This window comes from Gekko japonicus, unplaced genomic scaffold, assembly GCF_001447785.1.
Source record: "Gekko japonicus isolate JY-2015 unplaced genomic scaffold, Gekko_japonicus_V1.1 scaffold839, whole genome shotgun sequence".
Taxonomy (NCBI): domain Eukaryota; kingdom Metazoa; phylum Chordata; class Lepidosauria; order Squamata; family Gekkonidae; genus Gekko; species Gekko japonicus.
In genome coordinates this window covers 472437-487703 of record NW_015173698.1, presented here as the reverse complement: position 1 = coordinate 487703, position 15267 = coordinate 472437, and the positions used below count along the sequence as shown (strand labels likewise).

General features: G+C 43.3%; 1 protein-coding gene and 1 non-coding gene across 2 annotated transcripts in view; one reads left to right on the top strand and one right to left on the bottom strand.

The window, feature by feature from the left end:
• The window catches only part of LOC107120489 (disco-interacting protein 2 homolog C-like), a 352819-nt gene that overhangs the window by 253562 nt on the left and 83990 nt on the right, over positions 1-15267 (bottom strand). The gene's annotated exons all lie outside the window — the stretch shown is intronic.
• TRNAS-GGA lies at positions 2379-2450 on the top strand. Its single transcript has one exon. It is a non-coding gene; the product is annotated as a tRNA-Ser (tRNA).

Genomic DNA, 15267 nt, shown 5'->3' with positions numbered 1-15267 from the left:
CTGAGGGTGGACGCGAGGTCAGCACGAATGCGACTTGTTGCTTCCACGGAGAGCCCAATCCCAAGCGGGAGCTATACAGGCCTCCGGCAATGCTTCCCTGAGCGGCACCTCCGCTCCTGTCAGTCAGGGCTCGGCGCCCGCTTCCCCTACCGGAGTGCATCTCAGCAGCGGGTTGCTAAGTCCTTGCAGAGCCGCTCCCTCAGCCGAGCCACTCGTGGCAGTGAATCAAGAGGGCTCTCCACTTGCACCTGTGCCTCATCGGCTGCTGCAGGAGCAGGTGTGGGGGTTACTGACTCAGAGGCTGGCAGCAGCAAGCCGTCAACTCCCAAGGAGTCAGAGGGCCCAGCTTCCAGCTCTGGTGATGTTGGCAACTCCGGCTGTGCTGCCAACTTGGGACATGGGCCTGGCAGCGGCGCCATCACCCAGGACACCAACCCTGCATAGCTTCCGAGATGTGACGAGATCGGGCTAGCCTGGGCTATCCATAATATGCAATGCGAATTCCTTTATATGGATTAGATATAAACTCACACACACACACATCAGTAACCTAACCTTATTCTAAACATTACAAACTTGTTATATATATATTACAGGAAATCAGTGCAACCTCTATTATCCCCCAGTATTACTTAAGAGCCAAGGGAAGAAGAGGAGGAAGCAGGAATTCAGAAACTGATGCTTTAGATTTTTCTAAATAAAAAATAAATTAAAAAAAAGTCTAGGACTGCCAGTTTGTCGCTAGTTAGAGATGGCAGTGTGCAAAAGCATGCAGCCAAATTACAAAATTAAAACTGAAATGACATTAAACGCCTGCCAATTCCATTTACATTCTCTGCCACTTTTTTAAAAACAGAAGTATCCCTCTGCCCATACAGATGTGTGTAGGCTTTAAAAAAAGAGGGGGAGGAGGAGGATTCTTTAAAGTATCTCCCGGTCTCCGTGTCGACACCCTCTCGTTAGAGCAAAATCAACCAGCAACCTGAGCATGTGGCCTTTCTTGCTCACAGTATGCATTAATTATTACTTGGGTCATGAAACCAGTACTTTCGCATCAAACAACAATCCCAAAAAAGAATCCACTAATGGTATGTTTTGAGCTGAACAAAAAAAATGTCACTTTCTGCCGTTGCATTCATCGAAGAGCAGCTCTGCAGAGGGAGTCTGTGTTAAATTCAGACCTCAAAAGCGAAATAATTAAATCCGGTTTGTCACAAAGGACAAAACTATCCATCCCAGGAGACAGGAAGCATTTCCTTGCTGCTTAGTCTTTACCTTTCTAGGTATGAGTCTGTTTTACAAGTTCACACAACATCGGGGCAGCCTAACTCTTCATCCCCCATACTCTCCAATGCCAGTTCCCAACCACCCCCCACCTGCTATTCATGAATCACTCAGAAGGCAGAGTTGCAAGTTGTGCAGGGGAAACCTACAGCCATTTGTGAGTCAAAGGAGGAGGAGGAGGAGATCGGATTTATACCCCGCCCTTCACTCAGAGTCTCAGAGCGGCTTACAAACCCCTTTCCCTTCTCCTCCCAACAACAGACACCCTGTGAGGTAAGTGGGGCTGAGAGAGCTCTTGACAGAAACTGTTCTTTTTCAAGAACAGCTCTTGTCAGAACTATGGCTTGTCCAAGGTCATCCAGCAGCTGCGAGCGGAGGAGTGGAGAATCAAACCCGGTTCTCCCAGATTAGAGTCCGCGCACTTAACCACTACACCAAACTGGCTAACTGGCAGAAAGTGCGGTCAAGTCACAGTCGACTACAGTAACCCTGTAGGTGAGGCACACAGAGGTGGTTTGCTATTGCCTGGCTCTGCACAGCAAACCTGGACTGCCTTGGTGGTCTCTCATCCAAGTACCAACCAGGGCCGACCTTGCTTAGCTTCCAGCAGCGGACGAGACAGGTCAAGCCTGGGCCGTCCAGGTCAAAGCACTCTGAGGCTAGAGGGGCTCCTTTTAGGCGGTGCCAGTGTCATGCTCATATCCCCCCCACAAAAAGTCCTGTTTACACCATCATTTAGTTTTGCAATAGGCCATTTATTTTTATTAACGTGAGATGCTTTGAACCCAACCATTTGAGGCGCGTCAAAACAATAAAACGGCAGAATACGAGAAATAACTAATCATCCCTTTAAAAGTAGCAATTTTAGCAGAGAGGGAAACAATGAATTAGATCGGGAAAGGGGTTTTTTTTGTTCACTCTCACCCAATCCTTAGTACAGCCTCCCTCACTTGTGGCTTTTGTCCACACAGGTCCCATGGTTCCTAGCATAGCCGTTTGGGGGTCAAAGAAGACCCCTTCATCCTTTGTCGTCAGCGAAAAAGCAGGCAGGATCCAACCCAGCAGGTTAAAACAGCAGAGAAAAGCTGTGGGGAGTGGCTGTGGCTCAGTGGTTGAGCATCTGTTTGGAACGCAGAAGGTCCCAGGTTCAATCCCTGGCATGTGCAGTTAAAAGGAACGGACGGTGGGTGATGTGAAAGACCTTTACCCAAGACCCTGGAGAGCTGCTGCCAGTCTGAGTAGGCAATACTGACCTTGATGGACCAATGGTCTGATTCAGTGTAAGACAGCATTTTGTGTTCCACAGGCAACATCTACCCGCCTCAAATGCCAAAGGTGGACCTCATATTTATCTTCTTGGAAAGCTCATACAAGCTTCATCAAGAATGGTCTTTCCACATCCTCAGAGCGGTTAGGGCAAAGTCCCCGCTCTTTTCCAGCCATAGTTCTAATCATTATTTGACAACTACTTTCTCCAGACTGCAACAGCTTTTCTTAATGGTGCACACAATGCATTCTGGGATAGAAATCTAATTTTCCAAGGCAGATTAGATACAAAAGGATTCATACTAATTACAGCTGTGGGTTCTGGGCAACTACCCATAAAAGCAGGTGCAAAAAGAAATACGTATTTGTTGCTGCTTTAGAAATCCTGTAATGGTTACAACAACATCATAGCTACACTCTCTTCCAAGTGAAATAAGGTCTTTCCGTTCTGACCTATTAGATTGTAGCGAGACATCATGGGAGCGCATCAGAAACTGCTGCAGCTGAGAACGGTATTGTGTAAGACTCACAGCTGGTTCAATTTTTCAGGGGTTCTTATATTAACTCCATGCAATTTGTTACATGGTTAGAAGTACCACACACAATCAATGAAGTTCAAATAAACATACTATAATCAGTGTTGTTTTCTAAATTTCTAAAGCAGCAACAAATACATAGATTTCACACAATCAATGACGTTCAAATAAGCATACTATAATCGGTGTTGCTTCCCCCCCAAAAAAGAAAAGTTGAAACAGAGATATTTATTTATAATTAAAAATCCATTCCTCCTTGCAAGGAAAAGCCCAAAGGGTCTCCTTTGATAGGCACCAACAATATAAAAAGAATTTACTATATTAGGGCCGCGGGCACACGGGCAGGAAAATGCGGGGGGGAAGCGTGGCTGTTTGCCCTGGGGCAAAATAACGCACGGTTGCGCCAGCAGACGTACCGTGGAGGTCCCATGGGGGGGGAGTGGCCGAGCACACCACAATCCTGTGCCGCGGCAAAGAAGTGGCGCGGCAAACGGGTGGTTTTTTTCTCCTGACACCAAAGTGTGTGCATGCCCCGTTGGGTGCTTGTGCACATCCCATGGACAGTTGGGGGGGGGGAACCCTTTATACAAGAGGGCATGGGCGGGCACCGGAACTACCACCAGAAACGTGATCAGACGCCCGCCCTTGCCCCGCGTTTATCGGAAACTAGTACCTCCGAGGTACTAGTTTTTAACCGCGCATCTTCGGCAGGAAGCCCCGGGTTCGCCACGGGAGCTCTACGCTTCCCAGATGTGGCGGTGAGATCGCGCCCGGAAAACCCACCTATCTTCCGTATCTCTAGCGTGCCTAATGCTCTGTGTGACCGCAGCCTATAAACACAATACTGTTAAATACTCGACACAAGCAAATAAGTCTGTGTGCGTGCGTGTGTAAGTGCTGTCAAGTTGCAGATTACTTCTGGCACCCCCACAGGGTTTTCAAGGAAAGAGATATTCAGAGGTGATTTGCCAGTGCCTCCCTCTGTAGAGTAACCCTGGAGTTCTTTGGTGGTCTCACATCCAAATACTAACCAGGGCCAACCCTGCTTAGCTTGAGATCAGGCTAGGGCAAATAATGATCCAAATCAGGGCATATAATTCCTATCAGGTAAAAGGGAAAGAAAGAATGAGGGAGGGAGGGAGGGAAGAAAGTTTGTCTGAAGAATAATAAAGGGATGATATGCCTTGTACAAGTTGCTAAGCTCAATTCAGGCAGACGTTCTTTAGAAAGGCATTCCAGCATCATGGTGCCAATAAGAAAAAACCTCTGTTCCACACTATGACAGATACAGAGAAGTATTAAGAGAGAAGTCACATGTCCAAATGCACTCACAGACACTGGACCCAGGCCATATAGAGTGTTCTTACATCTACTCACCTTGTCTGTGGTGATTAAAACAGCCTCCAGGTGACATGGCGGGGAAATTCTGCCAAGTTTCATTTCTTCTTTTCTTTTAGACTATAAATTACAAACAGAGGGATTCCTGGGTGGGCGAGCTAATAAAAATTCTTGGGGTCTAGCAAGTTTTTTTGGCTTATGTTCAGGCTGCATTGTGTTTATAGAGCAACCTTGAGCCCAAATCTACAAAGGTTATTAGTCCACAGAAATTACTACCACTTTACACTAGTCTTGGGTGCTCCCACAGGCCAACCCTGACACCATTTGCCACCTCCAGAGATTCCAAACCATCTTCGAGCGGCTCACAGAACAAGCTGTTTATCAAGATTAACCTGCTATAAGGGAGGCGCCAACACAAAATTGGTGCATTTATCCACAAGTTTTCGTGCCGTTTGTTTAGGGCTGTATGATCTCTCTTTCACTGCTAAGCTGATAACGGCAAAGCCAGGAAGAAGACTGTTCTTTCACCAATCACAATTGGTACAAAGGATCACTCTGCTTTTCTGTATGCATCTGCACATCACATTTCATGGTCTCTTGGTCCAGCTAGCGTGTACTTAACCCATATCTCCTCTGACAGAGCAACATTTCTGACTGCAGAAGAGAGGTGTTGATTCCTGCTAACTCCTCCTCCCACTGCCGATCCCTACTTTGTCCCCTATGCTCTTCCTGAAGATCTACTGCACGGACTGCAGGAGAAGGAAGAAGCAGCATAGCTCTGCTCGCGAAGTCCGCAGTTGGTGGGATGTGACTGCTCCTCTTTAAGAATTCGAAGGGCTGTCACTTAGAGAAGAAGAAGAGACTGGATTTATACCCCGCCCTTCACTACCCAAAGGAGTCTCAGAGCGGCTTACAAACTCCTTTCCCTTCCCCTCCCCACAACAGACACCCTGTGAGGTAGGTGGGTCTGAGAGAGCTCTGACAGAAACTGCTCTTTTTCAAGAACAGCTGTGCCAGAACTATGGCTTGCCCAAGGTCATCCAGCCAGGTGCAAGTGGAGGAGTGGGGAATCAAACCTGGTTCTCCCAGATTAGAGTCAGCACACTTAACCACTACACCAAACTGGCTCTAGAGGAAGGTAGGGAGCTCTTCCTGTTTGGCAGCAGAAGATAGGACTCACAATAATGGGTTTAAATTATGGGCAGAAAGATATCAGCTGGGTGTTAGTAAAAAAAAAATTACAGTAAGAGTAGTTCAGCAGTGGAATCAGCTGCCTAAGGAGGTGGTGTGCTCCCAGTCGCTGGCAGTCTTCAAACAGTGGCTGGACGAACGCTTGTCAGGGATGCTTTAGGTTGATCCTGCATTGAGCAGGGGTTTGGACTAGATGGCCAACTCTATCATTCTATGAGATAGGCACCATTGTTTATCCTGGTTTTTCTGCATACCCATGTACAAACTAATATACACAATCCACCAACTGGAAATCCATCTAATTTTCTAAAAATGGCCTGATGAGGAGTGATGAAGGAAATAACAGGCAAAATGGCAACATGATGCTGGAATTTGAGAACAGCTTAAGTTCACAGCCACAGAGGGCAGAAACAGCCCACTCAACACCTCAGAACGTTCTAGATTTGGGTGGGGATAGGATCTCCAAACAGTGCTCCCTTCCCACAATTCCAAGTAAGCCCAAGATTGTACCACATAAATATATAATTTGTTGGATGAGTTACATATATACACACTGTGGCTGCGGTCCCTCACACTAAATAATCCACTTTCAGTGCACTTTCCAACTGGATTTTACTGTGTGAACTGGCAAAATCCAGTTGGAAAGTGTGCTGAAAGTGGATTGAAAGTGGATTATTTAGTGTGTGGGACCGCAGCCTGTTACTAGCACATACGTAATTCCTTCATAATTACTGAATTGTATTCTTTTAGGTTTGAGGAATTTGGTACATATGCTAGAGTCATCTGATGGGCTTCCCTTTTATGGACAAAAGCTATGTGCGTGCAGAAAAAACCAACAGGCACAATCTGCCTATCACTGAACCTCCGCACTGGGAGAAAAGCTCAACAAGTTGAATTCCTGCCTGGCACACAGCTGTCACAAAGTCCATTAAAAATAAAAAGGTGGCAACTCTAACAACAAACGTGCCTGGATAATTTGTTTTTTATATGGCCCATGTGTTCTACTACTCCACTGTTAGCCTTTCTTTGCCAAGCGCATCAAATTACAGCACACTTTACGGTGGTGATTTTGTGAGGTAAACTAATGCCCACTTGAAACATAATAAAGACCAAACACCCATCATGTGTGAACATTACTTATGTTTATTATCATTGACTGAGCGCCAAGAACATGGTTGAAGCTCTACGAACATATAAAATGACAGGATGGCCTTGCTCCAGGGAGTTTACTAGCCAACTCATAAGGTCTGCAAAATGGCTCCAAATGATACCAGTCCAGTTACACGCTCTGAATTTAATTCACTGCTTTTTAAAAAAAGAGCATGTCAACAGTTTGGAAAAATGGAAATTGATATCAAGTGATTCAAGTATTCCATTTCATGTTGAGAAAAATACACTGTACGGGCCACAACCCTGCCTACTCCTTAACAAACATGTATTATTCATCAGGACAGTCAAACCTCAATGAAATACACATTAGGAAGTTCAAAGGATAAGCCGATCCCAAATGAATCAATGGGAATTTAGGAGGCCGGCCTTATCCCACTAGCATGCCTTGAACATCAATATCTAATCACAGCTCATTAAGAGGCAGACCCAGCTTGCCTGGAAGCCAATAAACACTCTCCCCACCCCCACCCCTATTAGAAAAGTAAAAATATGATCTTGTATATTAAAAAAGAATCTACCAAAAGAGGAGGGCTGGGAGGGAGGGAAGATCTTAAAACAACAAATTCATTGAATGCACCATTAACATTAATGAGTAAGGAAATAACAGGCAAAATGTGACTCTCAAACAATGGGCTTCACATACAGACCTGATGTATACATTTGTATATTGGGTTCTACACATTTGTAGAATGTTTTGTGTGGATCTTGGGGCTCCTTTGGAATAGCTGGATTACACAGGCAGGCCACAAACATATTTGCATAAATGCAAAGTCTGTTAGACAGAGAGGAAATGGTTCAATGCTCTTGTACCTCACTAAATGGGGGGTATACATTATACTGCTGCACGTTTACCAGCCCTAGATATAATTAATATTGAAAACTTGGAACGGGGTCCAAAGAGTCATTCTTGGTGTGCTCAAGCATCTGGATAGGCCCTGTGGGATTTCCATCCCACCTCCCCATCTCAAACTGCTTTTTTAAAGTCCTCTTTATTTCAAAAGCATCCAGCTTTGTTGCACTGGGGGACAGGGGCTGTTAATTGAGAAACATGAGCCAAAGACATCTTGCGCATGGAAAACCAATGGCATGGTCTTTTAAAAATCCTAGATCTTGATTTTATGCCTCCTTTCCAGAAAGAAAAAGATCAAGGACACCGCTCACCCAAGAAATGTTCAACTTTTAGGTTGAACTCACTTAGGGGAGTGCAGGGGAGGGTAAGAAAGAGGCAATATATGGCAAAATGCTTAGTGGCAGGAGAGGAAGGGCTTAATCATTAACCACTCCCTACCACCTTTGCATGGAAACAGGACTTTCCATTCTCAAAAAAGATGGCTGCATGTATTTGAACGCAACTTGTAGTCTGGGCCAAATTATTAGACATCTGCAATCCTACAATACTTTAAAAGGTCTTGAATGCATTTTTGAAAACAGTTTCTAATTTATAAAATACATCATTCTTGTCACAGGAATGATTATGCTAAAGTGCTTTTTACAATGCATATGCTTGGGAACCCTGTTGTAGGTATAGTTAACAGGAAGGGGGGGGTGTATTCCACAATACTCTGCACAACCAAGACTATGTTATACATACATATGGCATTTTCCTATTTATTATGCACTTCATACAAACTAAACTAAAGCAATAATCTATCCTCCCTCCATTCACAGAAGCCAAATGAGCAATCCAATAAAGTTAATTACTGATACAGAATTCTCCTGGCCCGGGGTCCCCAGAACAAGAAAGTGGGGGGGGGGGGGAGAGACACAAACAGAACCTATTGTTGGGGACCTAAAGCTGTCAAATGAACAGAGACCTCAGGGAACTGACTGCAAACAACACACTGGGCCCAAGAGACTGGTTTGAAGCCTACCCTATTGACAAATTCAGGATGGAGCCACAGATGCAAATATTTATCTACTGAAAGTCAGTCATAACATGGCTTTGTTGTGGCCATCAACTTGAAAACACAACACTTCCCCCAAAAAAGCTCAAGACTGGTTCTTCTGCCAGATCTCCAAAGGAATGGTATTTTGAAGTGGCCGAGTGCCCTAGTTTTATCTAAAGAGCATCTTCCCACCTGACATACAGTTCCATAAGCAGAAAACAGGATATTGGAGTTGAAAGGCTTCAAGGAAGCGAGAGCCATGTAAGTCACCCCGATCCTCTAGGAAAAAGATGGATAAAAATGTAATAAACATATAGATAAGACAGAATGGAAAGAAGCAAACACAAGTTTTGTAGAAGATGAAGGCCACAAAGACACCCAGAGGTATAGGGTCCGCTTCTTCATGGTACTATCCAAAACTGAAGCATGTGGGTATCAATGTTATATGGGTAGGAGCAATCCCATCAAAGTTTCATACTTGAGTGTTATCCTTCCTCGCAACAGGGTGTTGATTATATGAAGGTTTTTTTTGTGATCACCTGTGCTCATGTACCTTTGACACTATGCTTGAAATGGTTGCTAAAATTAGTATACAGGACATTACTACATCTTTCTACAGAAAGCATGGGTTTTACAGTGTTAAAGCAAGAGACCGATAAAAAGCACATCTGGCTGGAAGTACAGAACAAATAGCTTCCAAATGCCCACTTCAAGAACCCTCCTCTTTCTGCCCCTGGATGAAAAATTAATCTATGCAGTAAAGCTAAGGAGGAAGAATGTGCAAGTGTGGAGGAAATAACTTCCAAGTGTTTCGCAAACATTTATCAGCAAAATTGCTTCTCCATGACAAAGAAGATATACATATCCAAGAACAGCAACACATGAGCTGGTTGCCTCATGTAAAAATAGGAATGAAATGGCAACTGTTATGAATCTGAAACTCTGAGAGCCTTTCCTAACAAAGTGGACCGCAAAGAGATCATGTCACCTTCCGTGCAACAGCACCCCAAGTGCCCCCATTTTAGGAGAGGGTAGGGAATCCCCATGCAATCAACACTCCCACCGTGAACCTGAGCCGCAGCAGTTCTGGCCACTCCAAAATACATTTCACGTTTTTTAAATTGTGTGGCGGATGATTTGAGGAGAGTGCTGTACCTTGTGGTTGGAGCATGGCATATCAACCTCTGCCTAAAGGTTAATTTTCAGTATTTTACCAGTTACCACCAAAAAACAAAGGCCATTCAGTATGGAGGAAATGTGCTTACGAACAAAAACCGGTCCAGAAGAAACTGGTCCGAAAACTGGTCCAGAACTCCAAATTAAGTTTACTTTGTGGGTTCGGGATGTAGCAAAGGCAATGAACCCACGTTTTCCAGATCTCAGCCCATTCATAAAACAATTTAAACTGTTGCTACTATCTCCAACTAAAATATATCCATTTCAGAGGAGAGCCATGTTGGTCTGGAGTAGAACAGTTAAGATTTGGGTCCAGTAGCACCTTAGAGACCAACAAGATGTTCAGGGTATGAGGTTTTGAAAGTCAAAGCTCCCTTCATCAGATATGAGTAGGAATGAAGATCTCTGAGCCTTTATATCCCAGTTAGACCTCAGGCAGCAAATAGCAGGGATGTATGGGGAAAGAGGGGGAAGGAGCCCGCTCGCGGGGAGGGCGGGGTAAAAATGTTAACAATACATAAATAAAGTTCAGCACTTCTGTCTCTTGGCCACACTGCAATTGCAGTGTTATTTATGCCTGTCTCCCAGGCTACTCCCTCTCAAACATCTGTCTCATAATCACACACATTCATCATTTGTTCTTATTCCATATCACCCACACTTTGTTCAGATTTTGGGCTCAAAAGTCATGGATTTGCTAGAGGAGCAAAATTTTACCCACGAGCCCAATTAAAGAAAAATCATATTTCTAAATGAGTCAGTACAGAGCATGTATGCACATCCTGTTACAGCCCAATGCACTTTCAAGTAATCGATTTATTTATAGCCAACCATTAACTGAATTATAGATCCTTCTTTGGTTTCCTGTCATCAATAAAAGTAATGCACTAACATTAAAAACACAACTGGTATGAAAGGGTGGGGCTCTAGAACACTAGAATTCAGTTGCTCAAGGAAGTTGATGGGCAGTAGACAAAGGCAAATAAAAGACAGCACTTCTTCACAGGACACATAATTGACTTATGGAATTCACTGCCAAAAGATGTGGCCATGGACTTAGACAGGTTTAAAAGGAGATTATATCATGATGAATAGATCTGTCAATAGCTTGAGAGCAGCCCTGTTGGATCAGACTAATGTGTTCCATCTAGTCCAGCAAACTGCACTGTAGGATCAAGGAACAGGGCACAGAGACCAAAGACTTGTCCTGATGTTGCCTCCTAGCACTGCTATTCATAGGATTGCTGCCTTCTAGGACTCTGTCTAATCCCCTTTTAAAGCCCTACATGACCGTGATGCATCACTACATCCACTGGCAGTGATTTCCACAATTTAATTACTTCTTGAATGAAGAAGTATGTAATTTTGTTTGCCCAGAATCTACTGCCCGTCAACGTCAGTGGGTGCCCCCCAGTAAAGGAGAAAAAAGGTAGTGATCAAGATCCAGTTGAGAATGCGCACAAAATCTGCGAATACTTTTAAAATTTTTCTTATATTTTTCTTATCATATATATAATTTCTTTCTTCAGAGAACCCTGAGCCCTTTCCAGCTGAGTTTTTCCAGCTCTACATTATCTTTTGCAGTTGGGCACGACCAGAATTGTACATCATATTCCAAATACGGCCACACCACATACCTATATAAGGGTATTACAAAATTGTTTGGGCTACCTAAACTTAACTAAGCCTTTAACCTGGAACAAAACATCATATCCCTGAAGCGTCTTCACCAGACATACATTCAATGTTTCTTCGGAAAGTGATTCTGGACATTTCTGCTTGTACATGTTTAAACTGTTCTTCCTAATCTTTACCCTAAATCTTCCTTCCTGTAACTGGAATATTGTAAAACAACTCTACCCTCTCTCATCCTACTCTATGTATCTCTCCATTGCCTTTGCTGTGCATTTCGTGGGTCTGACAAAATGGCTCCAGCTTATGCCACAGTAAACGTGTTAGCGTTTCAGTTGCCATATTAGTTTGTTGGTTTTGCTGCAAAAGACTATCACAGCCACACTTTTGTTACTTCTTCATTCTGATACCCTGTTAACATTTTTGGGAAAACACCATGCATCATACCCCAATTACATTTTCTATAGGTTAAACATGCCCAGCCCCGATCTGCATGGCCCAGGCTAGCCCAATCTCATCACACCTTGGAAGTTAGTATTTGGATGGGAGACCACTGAGGAAGTCCAGGATCTCTATGCAGAGGCGACCAATGGCAAACCACCTCTTTTCATCTCTTGCCTTGAAAACCCTGCAGGGCCACAAGTCGGCGGAGACTTGATGGCAAAAAGAAAAAGCCAAGCTTCCAACAAGCTTTGCTCCCGCAGACTTCTTCTACATCCTATGGTTGTCTTCACAGCTTTCCTTTGAATGTTTCCCAATTTGTCAACATTTTCTCCAAATGTTCACGGAACTCTCCAAATGAGGTCCTGCCAGCACTGAGAAGCAATGGTGCTATTATTTCCCAAATCTTGGGAAATACTCTTATTTACCAAGTCTTGGGAAATACGTCTTGGAAAATACTCTTCTTGGTAGTCCTCTTAAGGCAAACAAAAACCACGTCAGTTTTTTAAGAAGTATCTGGTTAATCTTATTTTACCTTCTTTCAGAAAAAGACAGGGAGGAACGCTAAAGCAAGAGTTATAAGCTGCCACACTTGAGACAGCTCACTGATCCAGTGGTGCAGACAGGAAAATGGTCTTATGAAGGTTCCCTTTAGATGACCCTGATTGCTCCACTGTGCTGTTCCACCTTGCTCAGTATCTTCTACTCTAACTAGCAGTTGCTCTCTAGGGTTTGAGCCACAAAAAGGTCTTTCTCAACAGCTGCTACCTGAGATCTTTTAACTAGAGATGCTGGCCATGAACCTGGAATATTCGGCAAGTATGGACTCTACAGCCACTACCCTAAGTAACTTTCAGACAGGTAGCCACATTGACAGTAGAAGAGCCAGATTTGAGTTCAGTAAACCTTAAAGACCAACAAGATTTCTAAGAGTCAAAGCTCCAGCTTGGAGGTATCTGATGAAGGAAGCTTTGACTCATGAAAGCTTATACCTTGGAGATCTTGTTGGTCTTTAAGCTGCTACTGGACTCGAATCTTGCTTTCTTGAGTAAGTATATGTGAACAGACAGTGGGTTAATCATGCAGTGTATTCAGAACTCATGTTCACAATGCAGATTAGTTAGGAACACAGGAAGTTGTGTCGTACCAGGTCAGACCATCCATCGGTCCATCTAGCCCAGTACTGTCTACAGTCTGACTGGCTGCTCCATGGTGTATCCATCTTCTTCTCTTAAACCCTTAAGAACAAAAGCAAGAACACTCAACTGCTAAAATTTTCACCACTGCATTACAAATGAAGATGCCTCACTGTTGGATCAATCTGTGCATACAACAGGAGTGACCAATGGGACTCTACCCAATTCAGGTGGGTAGTTGTGTTGGTCTTAAGCAAGAGAACAGAGACTGAGTCCAGGGGCACCTTTAAGTCCAACAGGGTTTAATTCTGGGTATAAACGTTTGTGTGCACATCTGAAGAAGTGTGCATGCACACAAAAGTTTATACCCGGAATTAAACTTTGTTGGTCTTAAAGGTGCCACTGGACTCAAACTTTGTTCTACCCAATTCAGTAACTAAAGCAAGAAATCAGCAGGTTCCATTTACAAATTATATGCTATGCATAAAACTTCCCTCTCCTAGACTGAATGAGCCAAAGGACAAAGTTAGCTCTATCACCTGCAAGAAACCAGGGATGATATCAAAGCAAAGAGATTATTAGAACTAACTTGAATTGCTTTGTTGCATTTTGCCCACCCATGGAATAGTGTCACTTGTAACACTGTAATGCAGATGAGGTACCAAGTGCATGGAAAAGTATTGTAGAAGTTGTTTTAATCTGTAGAATGGGGTCCCCATCCGGGAAGAAAGGAGGGGTATAAATGGTGTAAATAAATATTCCTCAGAGTTGTGAGCTCTCACATAGACAGCTTCAATGCAAGAGAAAAGAGGGCACGTTAACAAGTCTGCAGAAAATATTAAGAAAACATTTTGATGGTAACACAATTAGGAGCCATAGCCACACACACAGGCGTGCCAATTCCAAACACATCAGTGGAACACATCACCCCTGACATCACAAGCCACTTCTAAAAGACATACAAGTTTTAGTGGTCATTTACAATGTAGAACACTAAACTTCAAAAATGAGGGAGTGTCAAAGAGAAGTAGCTTGATTTCTTTCTGTACAGAGGCTGAGAGAAACCTGACTCTGCTTGGGTGCAAAATCTGCTTCTGGGGTTCTTGAACTGCTGTGGCTAGTTTTGACTGACTGTTGTCTAAGCCTGATGTCTGTCATAAGAAGCCGCCCAAGATGATCTTATGTTGGCATTAAGTATTTTTAGGCCATTCCTACCAACTCAGTCCTGACCCAGCTGGATTTACATGTATTATTGACTGTACAAGTTTTTAATGTTTTGTATTGATTGTTTTAGATGAGCTGTTTTATTGTATATTGTATGTTGTTGTACGCCGCCCTGAGCCGCTTCGGCGGGAGGGCGGGATAAAAATCAAATAAATAAATACAAGTTTATTACACCTGAATCCAACTAATCCAGGTAAACCTTCTCCCTTGTTTCCAAAAGCATCTGTCGCAAAAAAAAAGTGAGAGGTGTGGGCTATCTGGATAAATCTGCTGCTCTTTAAAAGAAAGACGGCTAATTTGTAATCTAATCCTACCTATAAAACAACATGTACTATAAGTCTTCCAAAGGCAAAACGGAGAATCAGAAACAAATACAGTGCATTGATGCATTTCTTTATTTACTTGGCTTACATTCCACTTTCCCCCCTGAGCCTCAAGGAGGAGTACAAGAAACAATTCCATTAGGCAGCATAAGAAGACATCCAATAAACAATGCAATGGTACTAGGACAGTAGAATCAGAAAGCAGTGCGAACAAAAAGAAAATCTAGGACATGATATACCAAAATGCAGAAAGTGAATTTCCAAGGTAACAGACAACACAATAAAAGCAAGGTGATACATAAGAATAAAGATTCCAAAATTTCTAAATTTAAGGGGGGGAATCAAGTTAAATAATGGAACAAATATCAAATTTAAAAGCTACACAAAATATCCAAATTACCAAAGGAAACTGTAGAGTCTGTACAGCAAAGGGATGGATTAGTAACCCTTTTAGACTCCTGAAATTCAATGGAAACTAAATCTGACAAAGCCATACTGTGAGATTTCTTTCATTCATTCACGTATGTTTTCTGCAACATTTCGTTTCAGAAAGAATCACAAGACAACGGCATCCAATAGTAGTGCTCTGGATTTCCGTCTGCCAAGTGTCACGCCTTATAGACTCTCTGAAGTCAATATGGGGGGAAAAGATCTATAATGAATT